Raw genomic sequence first — 22,512 nt, 5'->3', positions numbered from 1 at the left:
AAAAACACAATATTGAGGTTCGTTTACCGTTACGTCGGGAGTGGGATCCCAGGCATTTATGCTCAGTGATGGATCGATTCGGAATGCTTCTAAACTTGTAATCGTCCGTTCCGAACGGGAACCATCTTTACACTTGCACTCTTCAACACCTTTGCAGAACCAGTCGCAATACTCTGCCTCGATTCCACCATTGGTTTCTATACCTATTCCTGCAGCATCACCATCTGTCCCTGGAAGAAACGGTATTCAGGCACCGGTTTCAAATCCAGCTGTGGTGCCCAGCCACCATATTTTACCGTGCACTGAGCACGCTTCAGAGCCCTCAGGTATTCAGGCACCGGTTTCAAATCCGGTTGTGGTGCCGAGCCACCATATTTTATTGTGTACTGAGCACGCTTCAGAGTCCTCGGGTATTCAGGCACCAATTTCAAATTCGGCTGTGGTGCCCAGTCACCATGAAGTTTTACCGTACACCGAGCATGCTTCAGAATCCTCGGACTCTTCGCAGGCTTCGTATCAATACTTGACTGACGAGCCTAGTTCCCATGCCAGTATCCTCCCTAAGACTGATGAACATGCTTCCGAACCTTCAGGTTCTCATGTTTTGCATCAGGGTTCTTCGTCCATAGCTACAGCTGAGGGAGGCTTAAGCGAATCATCAGACTCTTCAATGCTCTCAGAAGTGCCTGAGCAGCGCGTAAGCGAGCCAGTAGGCTCATCCTCACATACCGAACTTGCTGCTCGGCCAGGGAGTACTTCAGAGCGCAATGAGCTTCGGCGTTCGAAGCGTTCGCATAAGAAACCGTCCAGGTTTAAGGACTTCGTGTCCTAAATTCGTTCTTACTCGTATGTTGGAATCTCTACCATACGTGTGCATCGTTGTGTGTTGGCTGTAGATTTATTTATTGTATAAAGTTATAAGGGATACGCTGTTATGCCATGATTTTTTGTTGTATGTTGACTGTGTAAGTGCGTTCAGCTATGGTGGACTGTGTACATAGTTATGTTTTTTTCTCCTTCTCATGCCGCTTCTCTGTTTTTCAATTGGTTACTTTAGGACAAAAGGAGGGGGGATGTTGAGGTTTTAAATACAGTTCTATGTGTCAATACATTGTCCTAAAATTGTATAAGGTTATAAAAGTTACTCAGGTTTTGTTAATCATTGTATAAAGATCTTAGAGCCATATTTCCTGTTCTTTCTTGGGGGGATGGTGTGGTGTTTCAGTTCTGATTTCTTAGTTGCCAGATTCAGTTTCATGTGAAGTGTTTTCGCCCTCAGGGCGTGCTACCCTGTGTGTATATGTGCGGCATTGTACAGAATAAATCATTTCCTGTTTGGCTACCGGCAGCAGCGTACCTCGTGTCGGCCGGTGCTTCACTGTCGTGCCCTGTGTGTTCCGTGCGGCGAGTCGGCCTCACGGTACAACATATTCCAACATGAAAACTAGAGTTGAACAGAGGTAAAAGTTTCTTTCAAAATAGCATTGTAGGTCCGGTGAGTTGGAACTAGTCCACGTTATGATTGCACACGCAAAAGTCCACATTCGTGTTCACCCATGCTTGCGACAGCCCCCCCCCCCACCCCCCTCCAGCCCTTGTTTTTTTTTTTATCCGTCTAATGGTAATCTACTTTGATTGATGCACAGCAGCTTGCAGTACGTCAATCGTATAGTGTACAAATCACATCCATATGTAACTGTGGCACAGACAGCATTGCAAAACACAGTACTCACCATGCATACATGTGACGATGGCGTCACCACCAACCAGTCTCGCTTGATTTGGGTCAGCCAACTTTTCTTTCGCGTTGAGCTCGACAGGAAGCGAAGCATTCTCACTCTGTTCTGAGTGTTGTTTGAAAATTGTGGAACACAACAGCCTGTTATGCTTTGTTCGCTGTGAACAACCGTTGATGCAGTGCTAGCGAACATTGACGCGCACCACAAAGAACGTAGAATTTGCGGCATCAAGTTCCACTCAAATAAAACCTTGTTGAAACGCACAGGTAGGGCACGTGTAACCACTGTTTCTATGTCGTCACAGTGCTACATAACTAACACCGTGTGCGTGGAGACAACCTGTAACCACCTGAACATTGACTGCACTGACGTTGACCACGTTGAACCGGTTGAGTTGAAAAACAAAATGGCAACAAAAGAAGTTGGCAACAACGGCGACCATCAAAACTTGGGGGCGTCGGCATGTACGCTTTGAAAGGCTGACATCACCCTAAAACCGGGTGGAAGGCGTGTACGTAGTTTACTCGAGCAGCGCTTCCATGTGGCAACGGGGAGTGGAGGGAAAGCGTGCTGGACGGCCTGAAGAAAGCGTTTGCCCAGGCCTGAAAAAAATAGGCAGGGCGCTGGCTTGTCATTCACAGTGGGATATTCCAATTTGTTGCTATTGCATTCATTGCTTCACCTTTGTGACAAAAGTGTGACGTCTTTTTTATTTTTAAATTTAATGTCAAACTTAGGTTTTTGTGGTCCTCCTGAGACGACTATTACAAATGTTGACTAAAGAGTAGGAACGAGCAGGGGTACGCTATCTAGCGGCTGTTCAGACCCTTTCTTGCTCGGTTGCGGAAAGGCTCAAGTGGCTACTCTTTATGAAAGAATATTTCTCTATGACTGTATCACGTAAGAGCGGGAACACAGCGGGTGCAGAAGAAGGCGATACTCAACAGTGGAGCAAGCGAGTTCTAGCCGGGGCGTCATTTTGCCCCAACCAACGTTTTTAGGCCCCAACTGCCATGCCGCCAGTGGTCATTCTCGGAGCTATACTGTACATTATGTAGTGATGATAAGCATACGTACAATTGTTATATGCACAGATATGTATGTTGAACATTCGCACATGTTTTATATGACTACATGTTTGCAGTTGCATATTGATGCCAAGGGCGACATGTGTATCACCGACACCTGAAGCGGTAAGCTAAAATGCAGCGCTTGTGCTTGCGAGGATGGTAGCCCTTCATAGTGCTATGTAGACTAACTTCGGTGTTTGGTGCCTAAGTTCAATTGACACAAGCCCGACGTGACCCCTGTAAGATTGGAGACCATATGTATATGTTTTGAAAATTTGAAAATTAGGTGGGCAGCAGTGCAACCACGATTGATGTTTCCCAAACAATACGCCAGCATAGGGTCTTTTTTCACGACCTGCTATTGCTTGCCTCTCTATTAGAATACTGTGGTAGAACTCTTGGTCGCCATGGGTTCCATTGCTGCTGTGACCGTAACAAATATTATTTTTATTCGTCGCATCAGTGGTGCCAATGTCAGTTTTTTCTTAGCGCCCTTGCATTTAAATTGCCAAGGTCTGTTCTTGCCATTCCTCAGTAGATATAAACTGCCAAACACCTGTGGTGCATACCCTCATAACATGACTCGTGATGTAAGCATATGGGTCTGGAGGAAGGGGTTTGACATCGTACATGACATAATTTTATCATTATTTTTGTTTTGACCATATATTTCATAATTGTCAAACCCTCTCACCCTAACATCATAATTTGGATCCACACCAAGTTAAGGGGGAAGAACAATGAGAGTACCCAGATGAAAACAGCTAAATATATAGACAGACACACATGCTTAGTGTCTAAAGTTCCCAGAGAAATGCTTTGCATTTAAAAGAAGTAATAATCATCTCCGATGAACCATACGTCACCCTTACAAAGCCTATATTTGACCAACGAAGTGAAAAAACAGCGCGTAACACAGGACACAGGACAGAGAAGAGACGGACGAGGCGCTGACTTATTTGGGCCGGTTGGTACATGGTCAACGAAGTGAAAAAACAGCGCGTAACACAGGACACAGGACAGAGAAGAGCCTCGTCCGCCTCGTCCGTCTCTTCTCTGTCCTGTGTCCTGTGTTACGCGCTGTTTTTTCACTTCGTTGACCATGTACCAACCGGCCCAAATAAGCACTTTAGTACAGTCCTATATTTGAAGATCTTGGAATAACGTCATTGCCAATCTTGTTCAAAATACTTCTAATAAAATTATATCATGCCTACCGCAGATTGATTGACGGACTGTTTTTAAAAAGCTTGCCACTCCCCACATGCTAGAACATACACTACACAACGCAGTCACACGTGGAACTTTCTATACGCTCGTACAAACAATGGCCACCGAGTGCTGATGTACTTGCAGCCACAGGCTCTCCATGCTTAGACTAATATGTTAATCTAAGCAACTAAATAGCCTTGAAGTAATAATGTATGCACTCAAATTAACAGAGTGGCCTCTTAAACTAAAGTAACTTCATTATAACCAGAAGTTTGTTGTAAAGGTCTATTCCTAACACGATTTCTATTGCAAGACTATTCTTCAGTTACTTCGTTATAACCGATATTTAGCGAAATTCAGGGCAATGAGATCTAGGTTTGAGTGTAAGTACGATTCTGCCTTTACCATTTTCAGTCTTGTCATCTAAATGGACTTCGATTCTTATTTAAAATTGTCACCAAATTTACAGGCCTTTTTTTGCAGTTATTTCTTGTCCGTTGCTGTTTTGATTGTATAGTATTGTGTGTGACATGCTGGCCCTTTTCATGCTGTTAGACGCTTTTTGCTAGCACCCTGTCGCATCACGAGCTTGGCATTCCTTCTTAGTGAAATTTGCTATGTTATTATTATTATAATTATTAATATTATTATTAATATTATTATTATTATTATTATTATTATTATTATTAATATTATTATTATTATTATTATTATTATTATTATTATTATTATTATTATTATTATTATTATTATTATTATTATTATTATTATTATTATTATTATTATTATTATTATTATTATTATTAGGAAATGTGCTTGCTTGGTACATTAACACTGGCAGAAAACAGACACACATTAAATTTCACAGTCAAGGTATCAGACTTCTTTTGTGACAATGCTACTAAGGGGGCGTTACACACATATCCTGAAACTTGGCTATCACCTGAGCCTCCTGTATGTTGACGATGCTTGCCAGTCTCACTGCTATTTTAGTACATTGGTTCACAAGGTTCACAGACGCATGCGTATGCTCACTGTTGCGCAATGTGGCACACGCAGCCACTTGTAGCCGTGTGGCCTAACATTGTGACGCTGTAACAGGAGATATAAAGGAGGCACATGGGATATCGAAGTTGTCGGATATGTGTATAAGCTCACCCACAGTATCACTGCCCCCACTCTCCCCCACAAAATCAAATACCTTCACGGTGAAATATGATGCATATCTGTTTATTGCCAGCACTTATGTTACATCCAAGCATGTTTCTTGCATGTTTCTTCTGGCCGTCAGTGGTATAAAAAAGCTTGCTGCTGTCAAAATATCAGTTGTCATGCTTGTGTGTGCCAGGTTTTGAGTAAGCTAGGATTATCGGCAAAAGCAGGAACCAGACTGTAAGGGAACTGCTAGAGGAGTATTATACTTAAAGTAATGAGTGGGCTTGTGCCCACTCATTACTTCAGTCTGAGTTGTCTTCATTTATTCTATCAATCTGAGTTGTCCTTGTTTAATCGAATGCTCACGTGACGAGATGTTTGTGGTAACTATTTCACTCCAGTGTACGTGGGTGGAAATTTGCCCGTTTTTCAGCCTTTACCGGCAATAAGCAGTTGGTAGTTTGGTGCCTGTCTGTCTCTTTCCTCACCACTTTTTCTCATGTTCCTGGTATAGCGCCTGTCACGAAATGTTCAGCAAATCAGTTGTCACTCGGTGCTCCAGGTGTGTTGTGTGCCGTTTTTTTTCTGCTTTCGTCTCATGCTGTAATCATGGAAGTGGGCTAAACCTGTCTCGGTTTGCGTAAATTTCTCACTACATATGAATGTGTGCAGGTGTGCCTGCAAGACGCACTGTTTGCCTTCCTGCCACGCATGATTTTCGGCCTGTACTACAACTTGCTTTCGGTGAGTTTTCCTCAGCTACTGTGGCCCAAGTTGCCACCTTGTCAACTGTGATAAGCTTTCAATCATTAGCGAAAAATAGCACATATTTTATAAGTAGGCATAAGGCCATGTTGATGTTTCTATGCCATGTAACATTGTAAACAAGTCATGGGAAAATATGAATCTGTTTACCGCTGTATGGTCTGAGGGACATGCATCTATAATTAGGGGCCTAGGCTTACTCAAGAGATTAGAAGCCAAAAATATTTACAAGAAATGTTATTTGATGCTATCTTTATTTTACAAGCTACTGTTTATAAAGTAATTATGCAGATGTGTTTTCTATGCAATTTTTATGACCATTTCGCTTGACTTCATAGAACTAATGATTATATAAGGGATGAGAGCATGCTGAATGTGTTGAACAATCTTTTCTGATTTAAGTGCACGCTGTGCTGCATTCAAGATTTTCAGTGGTAGAGCTGCTGGGCATTGACATTTTCAATGATCACTGTTTTTACTGATGCTTTATAGTGACACACTAGCATGTTGCGCACTACTCTCGGTGCATTCTTTTTAGGTAGCAGTGTTGTGAACATGCAGGCATCTTCATAGAAGAGACTTGTGTGATTCTGGCAGCCATTAAACACTTCAAAGAATAGAAATTATCAGATACATCTTTATATAAAAGGACTCCTCAAGTGTCATAAACGTTTTAAAAGCTCCAAGGAACCACATAGATCATGTTATCGTGTTGCTGCACTCATTCCTATTCACCATTTATGCATTAAAGCATATGCTAATAAGGGTAAAGGAAACAACCGCCCTTTTATCGCATGGAGCCGGATTTCTCAGAAAGAAAAGCCTCTTAGCAAAAGTTTGTTCTAGTTTGGGGTTCGCACCCAGAATCAACACTTTTTTGGGGCGGTCCCTCTGCCAATTGAGCTAACCAGAAAACTAGCAATTGACAGGGCCAGGGCGAAGTCATTGAAAACTTGAAGCACAAGGACATAACTATCGTAAATCAGTTCTGTGGGAATCTACATGTGGCAGAAGGTTCAAGAAAGGGACAGACAACCACCATTTTGCAGCACGAAGCCACACAGAAATTCGTACGATTTCTCAGAAAGAAAAGCCTGTTAGGTGTTGAAAAATTCGTGCTGGATGTTCGAACCCGAGACCAACGCTTTTCCATGGTAGTTGCTCTGCCTTGAACGTTTCTCGGACGAAACAAGAAAACTTCTGGAGTACTTGCACGCGCCCAGTTCGCATCGAATACATGCTAAGTCGCAGTCGAAGCCTTCTGGCTTGCTGCGAATTCTTCGGGCCCTCTTTATTATATTATTAAAGAAAAGGCCACAGACTGTTCGTGGCTGAGAGAATTGACTGACGCGAAATGAAGATAACGCCCACTATTTGTGTCTTTCCTAGGAATTTTGAATACCAGACGTTGTTGGTCCCGCTGTACCACTACTTTAAAAAACGTAGACGTCCAGAGCTCTTCTCTTTCAAGGGGTTCTTATAGCTTTCTCAATGGTATTCAAGTGGTTGGTGAATGCGGCCAGGGTGCTTTTTAAGATGCAAAAGCGATCATCAACATATCGGAAGAATACTTTCAGAGAAGGGTCGAAGGAAGCCAGAGCCTGGCTTTCCACTGACTCCATAGCCAGGTTTGCCACCGTTACTGAGATCGAGGCGCCCAGAAAGGCTCCATGCAGCTGCTGTAAATCACATCACGTAAAGTAAAGTAGGTATTGTTCAAACAGAAATCCAGTTGTCTTAACATGGTGCGTTTGCCCAGTTTTTCATCAGCCTACAGGGCAGCTTTACAGGCACTTACAGCAAGTGGCACAGGAACACAGGTAAAAATGGAATTGACGTCGAATGTCATTATGATTTTATTATCGTCCACAGTGAGATGACGCACTTTGTCAATGATGTCTTGCGAGCCACGGATGATTGTGGGGCCACTTTTGAGCAGCGGAGCATGCATAGTGAAGGTGGCTCGAAAGCCTGCAGAGAGGCGAACGCGTGACAATCACGATGGGCCGTATTGGCGTGCCAAACATGAATTTCGAATAAGCTGTACAGTGCCGGCGCAGAGCCGTTGTGGCAAAGAAGCGAAAACTGAAAATCCTTGTGTTCCGGATACACGTATCAGAAAAAGTCTACCAGAAGATCCTGCAGTTCCTATTTCAACTTGAGTGTGGGATCACGTTCAAAGACGGCATAGGTGCTGCTATCCCAGACGATGTCTGACGTCTTACTGATGTGGTCAGTTGTGTTCATAATAACAGTGATATTCCCTTTGTCAGCTGGCAGTATCACTATACCATAATTCTTGGGAAGATTCCTCATTGAGTTGGGCGGTTCGGGCAATAGGGCAGTGTGCTTTTTATGCGCGAACTTGGTGAGAATTCTGATCGCACAAGTACAGGCCTTGTCTCGTTCGGCGTCATCCATCTGATCAATGGCATGCTCTACGGTGCATATCAGTTTCTTTGGTTCAAGTGGGCCACTCATGCTAAAGTTCAGTCCAAATTCGAGCACACTCATCTTGAGCTGACTAGGAGCTTACGAGGACAAATTTCATACCACTAACCTTGCTTGGTATAACGTGTTATTTTTACGACAAGGCTGTAGGTGATTCAGTTTGTTCTGATGCGTGTGTTCACAGAGAAATAACTGTAGCTGAGCCTTGCAGTTTGCGTAAAGCTCAATACTGGTGAAAACAAACGGGCACTTGTATTTAAGGTAATGGTGAGCAAAGGAGAGCTGTAATTAAGGTGACGGTGAGCAAAGGAGAGCTGATTCTGGAAGTCCAGAACTGCTCTGCAGTTCATGACTCAAGTTTTAAGTAACTGCCACTTAGCTTTCGATACTACCAGGTGTCCGAAAGCCATGTGCACCAGTCTCAGCATGCACAATGACTTCAGAATCAAGCCTTGGCCTTTGCAGAACAGGTTGAAGTTCAGGTGACCTTTGAACAAAGAGGTTCGAAATAAACTGGGAGACTTGGGTAATCTTTGGTTGGCCATATACGCCTGGCGTAGATAAACGAAGTCAAGAATTGGACGAAATTTCATGCTTCGGCCTCCCAGCATAGTGAACAAGGATACCGTCTGGAAGTACAAACATCTTTTTTGTTATATTTTCGACACCCTCTTGATTGGCGTCCTTTTTTTTCTGCAGTGTCATTACATCTCGACCGGACGAGATTGACAAGGATATTTTAACAACACTCGTTGATGAGTTGGTTGGTGCTTTGCTTTAAAAAAGATTCCAGCCAATAAAATGATGAACACAGAAAACGAAGCAGGAGACAGGAAAGCAGCTCGACTACCAACTGTTTATTCAAGTACGCGTGGCTCAAGTATATGTACCCATGTGGTCCCGTGGTGATGCTACAAGCTTCTAACAGAAATCGCATAATACAATAAACTGACGCCCAATCACTCTATGCCTTCTTCGTCCTACTAATCACTCAAGATTACAAAAAAGATTCCAGGAAAGTTTTTTCCTTCCTGTGCAACGCCATGCAGCTATCACTACAAGATGCTTCGCCAAGAATTCTTTGGAATGTGAAAAGATTAAAGTACAGTCGAATCTCGATAATTTGAACTCGAAGGGGCCCGAAAATTTGTTCAAATTAAAAGAAGTTCAAACTAATGAAAGCTAAATAAACCGAGGGCTCTCCATGCAGTGGTGCATGTGCATTGAGCTAACACACGGGGGGGAAGTTTCAGAAGACTTACATTTATTTACAAATCACAGGACATCCATTATTATTTCAAGTATTCGGTGATGCGCGTCTGCATGCGTTTGCCTTGCAGCAAGTCAATCAATTCCGCACGCAGCTTGCAAAGCATTTCTACTTCGGCTTCAGCATTCTCCTGGCAAGAGAAGTTGCACGCGGAAATGTCCAGCACCGACACTTTCTAAAGACGACGACAACAACGGCTGCGTAGTCTCTCCGCTGCGCAGCCGTAGCATGGCTAGCACATGACGAGAAAGGAGGAGCATCTCCGTCCAGGCGGAGAGAAGCAGACGGCATTTGAGAGAAAACCATCACTCCACGGCAGCTTTTTTTTCACTCTTTTCGCGCGCGTCGTTGAAAGGAGAAGGGTTATGTGGCAGGGACAGGAAAGAAGGGGGACGCGTGGCATGGGCGCGTGAAAGACCCCCCCTCCTTCCTTCAAGGCGCAGAGCCGTGCTTCCGCAAGGGGCAAAGGCCGCAGAAGATAGTGCCTTTTTCCTTTCCTTCAACCACACATTCATTCAACCCAGCAACAGCCTTTTTTTTTCCTCTCTCTCTTCGCAAACGGCGTTGGAAGGAGAAGGGTCTTTATGTGGCAGGGACGGAAAAGGGAGAACCGTGACAAGGGCACGTCGCAGATCGGCATTAGAGAGTGAGCAAACATTCCACCATAGCCTTTTCTTGCCTTTTCATTTCCTTTTCGGGCAGCGCTTAGGTGTCGCAGGTGCCGCCATGGGATTGGGCAGGGTGCTGAGAGCATTTTCGGAGCACGGTATGTTCAAAATAACCGTCGCAAGTGTCTGCACGTTCGAATTACCGGGTGTTTTTGTCCATTGGAATACACATAGCTTTGAAGAGACCTTATCATGAGTTCGAACTGACCAGAAGTTTGAATTAAGCGTGTTCGAATTAATGAGATTCAACTGTATTTCATGTGCCATTTTTTCATGGCTTCTGCCCAAAATCCTGAGTTTGTTCAGCATTGGCTTACATTTGCACTATTTACAATGAAGGGCTAATTTGGAGCCTGTTCCTTTCTCTAATAATTTAAAATGTTTCCATGCTCTAAAATTCACACAACACCTGTTTGGCTTATGTACACCATCCGGAAAGTCAGTGGAACTTCATATACCACACCAACAACACAATTCACACAAATTTGCCCTTGCTTCACTTCGTACTGTGGCTTCTTTTTTTTGCCGATGTGTGCACATAAGCCATTCAGTTTCCTTGGCGCGGAAAACACCACAGACTCATTGTACCTGGAGGCAACTTTTTTCAGGCCATGCCCAACATGGTGCGCATAAGGCACCACCTGTAGTCTTCTCTGCTCTGGACAGGTCTGTGTGTTTTTCCTCTTTCCTGTCATTTTTCGTAGCAAATATTTAGCTACAGCAGATAAAACAAATTTATTTACTTATTTATTTTATTTTCCTCAAGGGTCCCTAACAGAAGGTAGATTACATGAGGGGTGGGCATACAAGACATGGGTAAAGGCAAAGTTGGATGTGCAACAAAACATAAAACAGAAATTTCAGGCCATATCTGAAGTGGCAGAAACAAACAAAACAAGAAAAAAAAGGGGGGGGTAACAAGTACATTTGTTTGTGGACTCTAGATAAAAACATTTTACAGTGACAAAATATACCACTTATAGGGTGCAAATCATTGCCAAGTACACAAAATATACATACACGCCATACTAGGAAGATGACACTAGAAACCATTACACAAGAATTAGCATGGCAAGTCACACGAAAAAAAATTATTATGGTTCAGTGATGGTTAACAGGGAATTTTGAAAGGCTTCTGCATCCTGAATGCTAACAATGGTATCCTGTAGGGCGTTCCATTCCTCAGCTGTCCGAATGAAGAAAGATTCGGCCAATGCGGTAGTTCTGGGACGAGGGTAATATACTCGCATAGTGTTGCAACATCTATCACAGAAATAGGGGTGTTGCGTGACGCAAATGCTGGATGGGGATGCGTGATGGAATTTGTGAAATAATACGAGCCGCGCAGTTTTTTGGCTTTGACTAAGAGAAATTAATACGGCACGCTTCTTTAAGTCTGCTACACTGGTGAACGATGAGTAATTGGGAAAGGTGAATCTGGCAGCGCAGTTTTAGATGGCTTCTAGGTTTTGGATGAAATAATGCTGGTGTGGGTTCCAAATTGCTGCGGCATATTTTAATTTGGGGCGTATTATTGTGGTGAAAGCTACTATTTTTAAGTGGCTGGGAGCAAACTTCAGGCTTCTTTGGATATAACCTTCAGATCTACTCGCTGTTGAAATGACGTGATTGATCTGGAGGGTCCATGATAGGTCACTTGAGATATGTATTTCAAGGTATTTATACGAGCTAGTCGGTTATAGAAAACTGTTATATAGGGCGTAGTTGTACTTTAACTAATTAGTACGTCTGTGAAAAGACACTGATCTACATTCAGAAATGTTTAAACTCATATGTCACTTGTGGCACCAATTTTGAACGGCTGTTAGGTGTGCTTGTAAAGCTATTTGATCTTCATGACTAGTGATTTTTGCGTAAATAATGCAATCGTCGACGAATAATCTTATGTTGTTAGTAATACAGTGTGGAAGGTTGATGATGTAAATTCGGAAAAGCAGGGGGCCAAGTACTGTTCCCTGGGGAACACCGGAGAGGACGGGAGAGATTTGAGACCTAGCTCTATTTATGACGACAAACTGTTTTCTGTCAGTGAGAAAGTTATTAATCCCGGACAAGAGGAATGGGTCGAGATTAGGCAAAGAAGGTTTGGTCAAAAGGCGGTGGTGAGGAACTTTATCAAAAGCCTTTTCAAAGTCAAGAAATAAAGCATCAGTTTGGATGTTCCGGTCAAGATTTGTGTGCAAGTCAGGGATGAAGGCAGCAAGTTGCGTTTCACACTACAGGCCTTTTCAAAAACAATTTAGGGAAGGGTGAATGAAGTTGTGCTGTTAGAGGTGATTAACGATGTTGGTAAATAAAATGTGCTCCATAGTTTTGGATGGGACACTTGTAAGCGATATGGGCCGGTAGTTATATGGGAATGCTTTGTTGCCATTTTTGTATAGTGGAGTGATTTCACCGAGTTTCCAATCACTTGTCACCTGTCCCTGTGAAAGTGATTCAGAGAAGAGCAGCTGAATTTCTGTGCTAATTATCAATTGTGTGTTCATTAATATTTTGCCGTTGATGTTTTCCACTTGCAGATGACAGTTTCATTTTTCTAATTGCGTTATTTATTCTATTTGCAGATATTTCAATAGGTGACATTAGCTCACTTATATAGGCTCAAGGTTCTCTCCGGAGTTCGCAAAAAAGCTATCTTCACGCGTGAAAACAGAACAAAAGGCATTGTTTAGGGCATTGGCCGAATCTACGTCACTTAGCGATTTGTTATTAGTACCAAGAGAGTTATCGGCGAGATGTTTCATGGGTTTTTTGTTTGCCAGAATTTCTTAGGGTTATTTTTGAGCATGTCTGGTAGTGTTGATCGAAAAAAATTGCGTTTCGCGTTTTGAATGTTAATTGAGAGGCATCGCACAGAGTCGAAATATTCTTTTCATAGAGACGGTCGGTTTTGTTGTTTGGCACGTCTGAACAGGTGTTTTTTCCGGCTCATCAGTTTTTAATCGCGTTGTTAAACCAAGGGGCGGATGTTTTGTTTTTAATTTTTATGCTCTGTATACATGCATCAGTTAGTTGATTGAGTTTTTCGACTAATAACTTCCAATTGTTTTCTATGGTGCGCTTGTTCAATCCCTGGTGGTATGAATTGTAAAATTGTTCAAGTTCGGTGTTAATATTTTCATAATTGCCACGACCGTAGAGCTTTATCTGCTTTGGTGTAAGCTTATTTTCTGGAAAAGTAAAACTGAGAGAGGCAAAAATAATTTTGTGATCACTTATTTCTTTAAGGTAATGGAGAGAATGCAGGCTACTTGGATCCGACATTAGTATAAGGTCTATTATAATAGAGCTGCGTAATGTTTCTCTGGTGGCATGGGTTATAACTTGTGTTAGTTGGTAGTTTTCTAAACAGGCTAGGAAATCGCCGCATTCACCGCTGCGAAGGGAAACATTGTTTGATCATTTTCTGGATGGATAATTGAAGCCCCACAAATTATAAACTTTCTACGGGGATACATTTTGTGTAGTTTGTCGAAGGTGTCGTTAAAGCTGATGTTAAAGTTGGGCTCTGATTTGGCGGAGGGGGGGGGGGGGTGGCGGTAACAGACACCTAGTATGACCAGCCCATGGGAACTTTCGCAAGTTACCCAAAGAGCTTCCAGTGGACTGGTAATGCTAATAATGAAGTGAAGGATTGTATGTTGAACAGCGATGAGCACGCCACCACCTCGACCGGATAAACGGTCCTGGCGATGCAATGTGAAATTGATTAGGTATGAAAGAACTTCAGAATCTTTGATGGAAGGTAAAAGCCATGTTTCTGTCAGCATCCCGACGTCACAATCAGATGATTCAATTATGGTACATATTTTGTCGTGTTTCGGCATGATGCTTTTTATGTTTGTGTAGAGAATAGAAAAGGTGACATTATTTGCATGTTTAGAGGGGTGATTCTGGATATGGCGAGAGGGTGAGGTAACTGGCGATGCATTTACTGGGTTGCGAAATTGTTAGCACGCGGAAAAATTCCTTCGACTACTTTTCGGGTTGCATTATAGTGGCACGATTTTTTCCCAATAACTACCTTCTTGTAACGAAGGTTGAAAGGGTCGCTGTGCTCACATGCAAAGCGTAGAAGCTCTCTTTAGGCAGTGCGGGTAGCGAAACAATAATCCGGAGCTATACTGTACGGCGTATCTTTCAGTTTGAAACCGTTAGATAGGATTGCTTCTTTTATTTTGAACTGGGAGAAGTTAACAATTACCGGGCGTGGTTTTTCCGGTTGACCTTTTGCGATTCTGTGCGCTCTTTTTATATCGTTTGGCACAAGATTAATTTTGATGTGCTTCTTGCAAATGTTACCAACAAACCCTTCACTGTCTGCCCAAGTTTCTTCTTTTTTGTGTGTGCAATGTGTATAGGCTAAAGCTGTCTCAACTGGCGTCTGACACTGAGCGCTGTCTAGCGAGGCGAGGAGGAATCACAATGGGAGTGGCGGCGGGTGCTGCCATCTATCGGGGGGTACGCGAGATGGGCACTGCGGTATGGCTGACAACTCATGTGCCACCCCCTGCTTGACGACCAAGTCCAGGGGTCGAGAAGTTCAGCGCTAAAGATGTCTTGCCACGCGTACGCATAGCTAAGAACATAATGAAATGGCTTGCATTGGCTTGAATGTACATCTGTTGAAGATGGGCTGGCAGGCTGAGAGGTAGATTCACGAACCACAAAGGTCTGTTCGTTTACAAACTTTAACTTAGTGTTCTTGGGTTTGGTGGCCTGAGGCTTGACAATCTTCTTGAAAGGCTTACCATTTTCACTTTGCAGAGATGACTCCCTGTCATCCTTCTAGAGTTTAGCCGGTGTCGCATTTGGTGAAGCAATAGGCAGAGCGGCAGCACTACTTGACATCAGTGCCATCACCTTTGTCTGCTCAGGCTCGTCGGAACTGACTGAGCTTAAAGACTCGTCCCACTTCACAGCAGCTTTCTTGGCTGACGCAGCATTTTAAGCCTTTTGTGTCTACTTTGCGGTTGCTTGCTTCTTGGCAGGAGGCGATTTCGGCGCACTGTCCTCAGGATAGTTGGAAAAGGTGTCCTGTTGCTTCGATTGTTGGGGCTTCATGGTAGCTGCCTTGAGCACAGGCTTCTTACTCAGTGGTGCCACGGCTTTGAAGTATGGGCTGTCGGATGCGTTGGTCTGAGGCTTTGCTCGCTTGCTAGGGGCTCTCGAACGAACAGCTCCCTGTTCTCGTAAAGAAGCTGATGTCTTTCGTTTCAATGTTTCATCTTCGTAAAAATAGGAGTTGAGATCCGAGTCCTTGCTGTGTCGCTCTGGTGCTCTGGGCTTAGCATTTTGATGTGAGGCGGGTGTTTGGGCGTTTATCTTGGCATTCATGTTGCATTTCGGCATTGCCGAGTTTATCGGCTTTGCCGGCTTGGCCTCTTCATTGGTGAAATATTCACTGAGTGGCACTTTACGAAGGATGAAACATATTTTATGGACCTCGAGGTCCGCTGGTGTGAGGATTCGAGAAAAAACGACAACGACGAAGGTGCGGGACAAGGCACGTGCGATTACGAGTGTGAGGATTCGAGAAAAAACGACAACGACGAAGGTGCGGGTCAAGGCACGTGCGATTACGAGGCAACTGTGCGCCAATCAGCTGATGACTAGCGGTGGCCCACAGAGGTGGCATGCCACGATTGGGCCACGTGCGACGATTACGTGGCAGCAGGCTTTGTGGCTGGGGACGAGCCGAAGCAGCGGCAGACGGAAGACAGCGGGCTGAAGCGTCGGACGCAGGCGATCCAGGTTCCGGCCAGGGAACGCGGTCGTCCACGCTTCTGCCGTCCAACCACCAGCTGGGTCGGCATTGCCGGCACGAGTACTGCATCTCGGGGCGTGGCCTGGCCTGCTGTTCTCTTCCTTGCCGAGGGCATCGCAGATCTCGGCGAGGCGTGTCAACCGTCAGCCGTTCGGCACAGCGATGGACGTGGCCTGGCTAATGGTCACGGTTGCGCCGGGCATCGCGTCTCGACGCAAGCTGTTCGCTGGACGGGCTGGCCATTCCCCGCATGGAGCATCGCGTCTCCGATGCGGGCTGACTGCTCCGTAGCCGCACTCATGCCATCAAGTGCCGGCGTCACCAGCGTCGCACATCGACAACAGAACAAGGAACGTGCGGAGAAGAGAGCTCGAAGGTTGAGGCCACGAAGGCAGAGGAAGCGGTGCGCCGCTCGAGAAGACGAGTTCCTGGCAGCGTTCCTGAGCCGGACGTGGGACCCGTACGTGTCGGCCAGGTCGAGCTCCGGTGTGTCTGTTTGAGGTCGAATCCGTCAGCCTGTACAAGGTCCATGGACGGGGCCTGCTGAACGGCTCCTGCCTGGGTGCAGTGGCCGGGAGCAGGTTCGTGGGCGAGGCCTACCGGGTGTGGTCCTCGTGAGCCGTGGCCAGATCCTGGACCTCCGGAGTTGCGACCCTGACTGCTGGGTTGGCCGCGACGTCCGACTCAAAGGCGCTGCACACGGTAGCGTATCCATGCACCATCAGCCGTTCCACCCGTGCCATCAAACAAATTGTTCATGTTAATCCTTTCTCGTCCGCCATCAACAAACATAGTGACGAACGTCCCTTAATCATTACAGCTGGCTACCTGGCTGTTGTGCAAGAACGAGAGACGGCTCGTCCAAAAGAAACACTCTTTAATGGAACAATAATAATACTAAAAAAAAACTGATGGCTTCGAGCCCTCGAGCGAGCGGCAGCTCGTGAGGAGCACTGGTGATAATGACGAATGGCGTCTGCTCTGTGGAGAAGACGAAGGCATGGTCGCTACAATGACGGGAACTGAAAAAATTAAGCACATTCTGAAAGGGATTTACAACGACACTTTTCAAATGCTCTTGGCGAAGAGCCCAACCACGGTTAACGACGTCATTAGCTTGTGCCAAAGCTACAAAGAATCGCGGAAGCAGCGAGTTCTGACAAGACGTCCTCCAGCGCACGATTTGGCATGACTGTCCAGCGTGACTAACGGTCATGACCAAGCGTCGCTAATAGCCGAAATAAAAACCTTTTTCGGCGATGAAGTCGCACGACAGTTTTATTTGGTACCTTCACCCTGAATCCTACCACAACTCTACCATCGTTTCTCCATGGTGTCATTCAAGGAGAGCTCGCGCAGGCGCTTGCAGCTGCCTGTGAGCATAATTTTCTAACTGCTTTACTCACTTACGCTGCAGCTGCAGCCATGCCAACTCTCAAGTGCCTGCACCTCCATTCCAGTACCCTGCGAGCTATCCCCCACTTACTGTCTCTTGGAGTGGCACTAACACCTCCAATCCAATGCGCGCTTTCACAGTCGCCTGATATGTTTGGTATGTTGATACCCCGGACCCGTCGCAAGGTATTGCCGCCGCCGGACGTACATCATCGATGAAAACTGCCGAGAGCCCTTCTTTCTACTTGACTCCAACGCGCGTTACGGTTACTACACTCTAACGCAAGCTCGCTATCAGGATAACCACCGCCCTCGGTTGGGACATCTTTGCTCGCCCTCTCCGCACCGCCGCTCACCTTGTCCTATGCGTTGACAGCCTGTGCCTAACGAACAAAGAAACTAGATGCAGTTTATGAGTCAAGAACTGTGCAAGTTTTGGTTTGCCCAAGTCCTCATTCGTCACCTGTTTATGTTATTATAGTTTGCATAGAAAATGTCGCTGCAATCGCTTTTGTAGATATTGGTGCAGCTGTTACTGTTATCCATGCTGGATATTGCCGCTCAGTTCGTAAGGTCATGACGCCTTTCTTCAGATTGTCGTTTTGCACAGCCAGTGCTCAACCTCTTCAACCGATCGTAGTCTGTACAGCCCGTGTGACAATTGAGGACGTTCTGTATACAATATAGTGCATCATTCTTTCATCGTGATCCCATACCATTGTCTTGGTAAGAGACTTTTTGTCGCGTCACAACGCTGTAATCGAGTGTGCTTGGGCTGAGGTTCAATTCTGCGCACTGAATGACCGAGCCTCCGTCGACATCCAGTCTACCTCTAAACTAGTCGTTAATGACAACACCGAAATCCCTCCATGCTCTTTCGTATTCGTACCAGTTTCATGCAGTGCCATATTCGATGACACAGTCTTCTTCACACCATCTCAAATATTAGTTCCCCGAAGAGCCTTCCGCTGCCTTTTGCGTCTCTCGACCTTGTCGAAGGCTCTACCACTATGCCAATATATGATCATCAGTCATCACCTTTATCCCTGTTTTATCACGGATGCCTTGGCCAGGTCGAGACGATCAACTCCACCAGAATTATATTCGTCCTTGATGAGGCGCCTTCCACCACTATCTGTGAAGTGGCTGTCATCTCTGTGCCTGACCCAACATCAGCGGACATATCTGGACCGTTCATTGCTGAAGATTTAACACCTTCGCAGTGTTCTCAGCTCCTCACCAACCGTCGAAAGAAAAGTGCTACCGCTTTTTTTCAACATTGCACAAACATCTCTCGGCCGTGCCATAGCAGTCAAGCACCGCATCAACATTGGGTCCCACTCACCGCTGCGACAATGACAATATTGCGTGTCCGCTACAGAATACCGCACCATTGCTAAGCAAGTAGAGTATGCATGCTCCGCAGAAGCGTTATCACAGAGCTCATGGGCGTCTCTGATGGTCCTGGTCAAACAGAAAGATGATTCCATACGTTTCTGTCTTTATTTCCCGTGATTGAACAAGATCACGCTAATAGATGTCTATCCACTGCCACGCATTGTCGATGCTTTGGACTGTTTAGAGAGGGCTGAGTTTTTCTCCTCGTTATACTTGTGGTCAGGCTAAAGGCAGGTGCTATGGAGGAGGCCACTCGCCTCAAAACCACTTTTTGTCATGTCAGACAGCTTATATGGATTCGTCGTCATGCCTTTTCGACATTGCGATGCACCTGCAACGTTCGAATGAATGGTGGACAGCATTCTGCGTGGCCATAAATGGAACATCTGTTTGCGTTACCTCGATGGTGGCATGGTCTTCGCCCCAAACTTCGACACAAACTTAAAGCTCTGCTGCATGCTCGATGCTGCTGCCCCTGTGCCAGAGTACTTCTTCTTCTTTTATATATATATATATATATATATATATATATATATATATATATATATATATATATATATATATATATATATATATATATATTGCCACGTTCCATTTCCCAAGCTTTTGTTATCGCCCCAAAACACCACACGATTCTCAGCGCAAACCGCGCCTGCAGTTTTCGAGAGGGTTCTGGACTGTAGTAGATCATTTCGATAAGATCACGCCCACTGTGCGAATGGTACAGATTGTTCTGGAACGTACGCCGCCGCCAGCGGTAGCGCTAGAACATTCGACGGCGGGAGTATAAATGCCGACGCGCTTCGCCGCTTGTCAGTTGTTGATCGAAGGCCGACGCTCCGTTCGCCGCTATCAGTCCGAGACTGCTATCTGTGCGAGACTGCTGCTGTAATTGGATTTTCCGTTTACCGGGCACAGGTTCCTCTCCCACGAATAGACGACGCACTTGATCGGCTCCATAACGCCAAGTACTTTTCGTCAATGGACCTCAAGACTGGCTATTGGCAAATCGAAGTCGACGAAAGAGACCGAGAGAAGACGGCGTTTATAACACCGGACGGCCTCTTCGAGTTTAAGGTGATGCCCTTCGGCCTTTGCTCAGCGCCTGCAACTTTTCAACGCGTTATGGATACAGTACTCGCAGGATTGAAATGGCAGACTTGCCTTGTGTACTTGGACGACGTCGTCGTGTTTTCCTCGAGTTTCGACGAGCATCTTCGGCGCCTTGAAGCTTTACTTCAAGCCATCAAGACTTCCGGACTCACACTGAAGCCAGAAAAGTGCAGATTTGCGTATGAAGAGCTCTTGTTTCTGGGGCACGTTATCAGCAAGTCTGGAGTTCGTCCTGATCCACGGAAAACAGCCGCCATCGCCGAATTCCCGCCGCCCACTGACAAGAAAGCCGTGCGCCGATTTCTGGGCCTGTGCGCCTATTATAGGCGGTTCGTGAAAAACTTCGCCCGCATCGCCGATCCTCTCACTAACCTTACCAAGGCCGACGTGGAGTTCAAGTGGGAAACGCCACAGGAACACGCTTTCCAGGAGCTTAAACATCGCCTCCAGACGCCTCCGTTACTTGCCCATTTCGACGAATTCGCCGAGACAGAAATACATACTGACGCAAGCAGCGTAGGTCTTGGCGCCGTTCTTGTGCAGAGGGCTGACGGACTTGAAAGGGTTATTAGTTACGCCAGCCGATCGCTATCCAAAGCAGAAGCAAATTATTCCACAACAGAAAAGGAGTGCCTCGCCATCATCTGGGCTACGTCGAAATTTCGCCCCTACCTCTACGGCAGGCCCTTCAAAGTTGTGAGCGACCACCACGCCTTGTGTTGGCTAGCCACCTTGAAGGACCCTTCAGGTCGCCTCGCACGATGGAGCCTGAGACTTCAAGAATATGACATTACTGTCATTTACAAGTCCGGCAAAAAACACTCCGACGCCGACTGTCTCTCTCGTGCGCCTGTCGACCAACCGCTACCCGACGACCCGGATGACGACTACTTCTTGGGAACGATAACTACCGACGACTTCGCTGAACGACAGCGGGCCGACCCGGAACTTAAGGCCCTAATAGAATACCTCGAAGGCAGGACCGCCGAAGTCCCGAAGGTGTTCAAGCGCGCACTTGCGTCGTTTTTTCTACGAAACGGTCTGCTACAAAAGAAAAACTTTTCACCGCTTCGGGCTAAGTACCTCCTTGTGGTGCCTTCAGCTCTGCGACCAGAACTCCTGCAGGCCCTGCACGACGATCCGACGGCAGGGCACCTCGGTGTTTCTCGCACGCTCGCGAGGATACAAGAAAGGTACTACTGGCCGCGTCTTACCACTGACGTCACTCGTTATGTGAGGACATGCCGGGACTGTCAGCGACGCAAAACACCGCCGACAAGGCCAGCGGGACTTCTGCAGCCAATAGATCCACCTTGCCGACCTTTCCAGCAGATTGGTATGGACCTACTGGGGCCGTTCCCGACGTCGGCTTTCGGAAACAAGTGGATCGTGGTAGCTACCGACTACCTCACCCACTACGCCGAGACAAAAGCCCTGCCAAAAGGCAAAGCATCCGAGGTAGCTAAGTTCTTCGTCGAAAATATCGTCCTACGTCACGGCGCCCCGGAGGTCCTTATCGCCGACAGAGGAACGGCATTCACTGCCGACTTAACTCAAGCGATCTTGGCATACAGCCAAACAAACCACCGCCGGACGACAGCGTACCACCCACAGACCAACGGCCTCACCGAGCGGCTTAACAAGACGATCGCCGATATGCTGTCAATGTACCTCGATGTCGAACACAAGACGTGGGACGCCATTCTTCCGTATGTGACCTTCGCATACAACACGGCGGTGCAGGAGACGACGCAGATATCTCCATACAAATTGGTCTACGGAAGGAGCCCGAGAACGACGCTCGATGCCATGTTACCCAACGTCACCGACGAAGAAAACCTCGATGTGAGCGAGTACCTTCAACGCGCCGAAGAAGCCCGACAACTTGCGCGTCTCCGTATCAAGAATCAACAGACGACCGACAGCCACCGTTACAACCTTCGACGACGCTTCGTGGAATACCAGCCCGGTGAACGTGTTTGGGTGTGGACGCCGATACGCCGACGTGGACTAAGTGAAAAGCTTCTGCGACGGTACTTCGGACCGTACAGGGTGGTTCGACGTCTCGGCCCACTTGATTACGAGGTTGTCCCCGACGGCATCACGAACTCTCAACGACGCCGATCGCGACCTGAACTCGTCCATGTCGCACGCCTAAAGCCGTTTCATGCGCGTTAACAAACTGAAACAGTGCTTTTTTTGTATTATTGTTGTATTGTAATTTATTCATTGTACTTTCTTGCATTATTATTGTACCTTCATCTTTAGTTAAAGCATCGAGACGATGCCTTTTTCAGAGGGGGGCAATGCCACGTTCCATTTCCCAAGCTTTTGTTATCGTCCCAAAACACCACACGATTCTCAGCGCAAACCGCGCCTGCAGTTTTTGAGAGGGTTCCGGACTGTAGTAGATCATTTCGATAAGATCACGCCCACTGTGCGAATGGTACAGATTGTTCTGGAACGTACGCCGCCGCCAGCGGTA

At 46.0% G+C, this 22,512-nt stretch overlaps 2 long non-coding RNA genes across 3 annotated transcripts in view; both read left to right on the top strand.

The window, feature by feature from the left end:
* The first annotated feature begins 5,852 nt into the window (after positions 1-5,852).
* Positions 5,853-9,354, top strand: LOC142790273 (uncharacterized). Its single transcript, XR_012889412.1, has 2 exons — positions 5,853-5,920; positions 9,092-9,354. It is a non-coding gene; the product is annotated as an uncharacterized LOC142790273 (long non-coding RNA).
* Positions 9,355-10,273: 919 nt separating this feature from the next.
* Positions 10,274-22,512, top strand: part of LOC142790271 (uncharacterized) — a 63,318-nt gene continuing 51,079 nt past the window's right edge. The window contains exon 1 of one of the 2 annotated variants that reach the window (XR_012889409.1): positions 10,274-10,308. This is a non-coding gene — a long non-coding RNA (uncharacterized LOC142790271). Of the gene's footprint in view, positions 10,309-10,361; positions 10,429-22,512 lie in introns of those variants that run through there. The other variant, XR_012889410.1, reaches the window with a different exon arrangement.

The sequence above is a fragment of the Rhipicephalus microplus genome, unplaced genomic scaffold, assembly GCF_043290135.1.
Source record: "Rhipicephalus microplus isolate Deutch F79 unplaced genomic scaffold, USDA_Rmic scaffold_91, whole genome shotgun sequence".
Lineage (NCBI taxonomy): Eukaryota > Metazoa > Arthropoda > Arachnida > Ixodida > Ixodidae > Rhipicephalus > Rhipicephalus microplus.
Note: the sequence above shows the minus strand (reverse complement) of the source record. Positions and strands in the feature narration are given on the sequence as shown.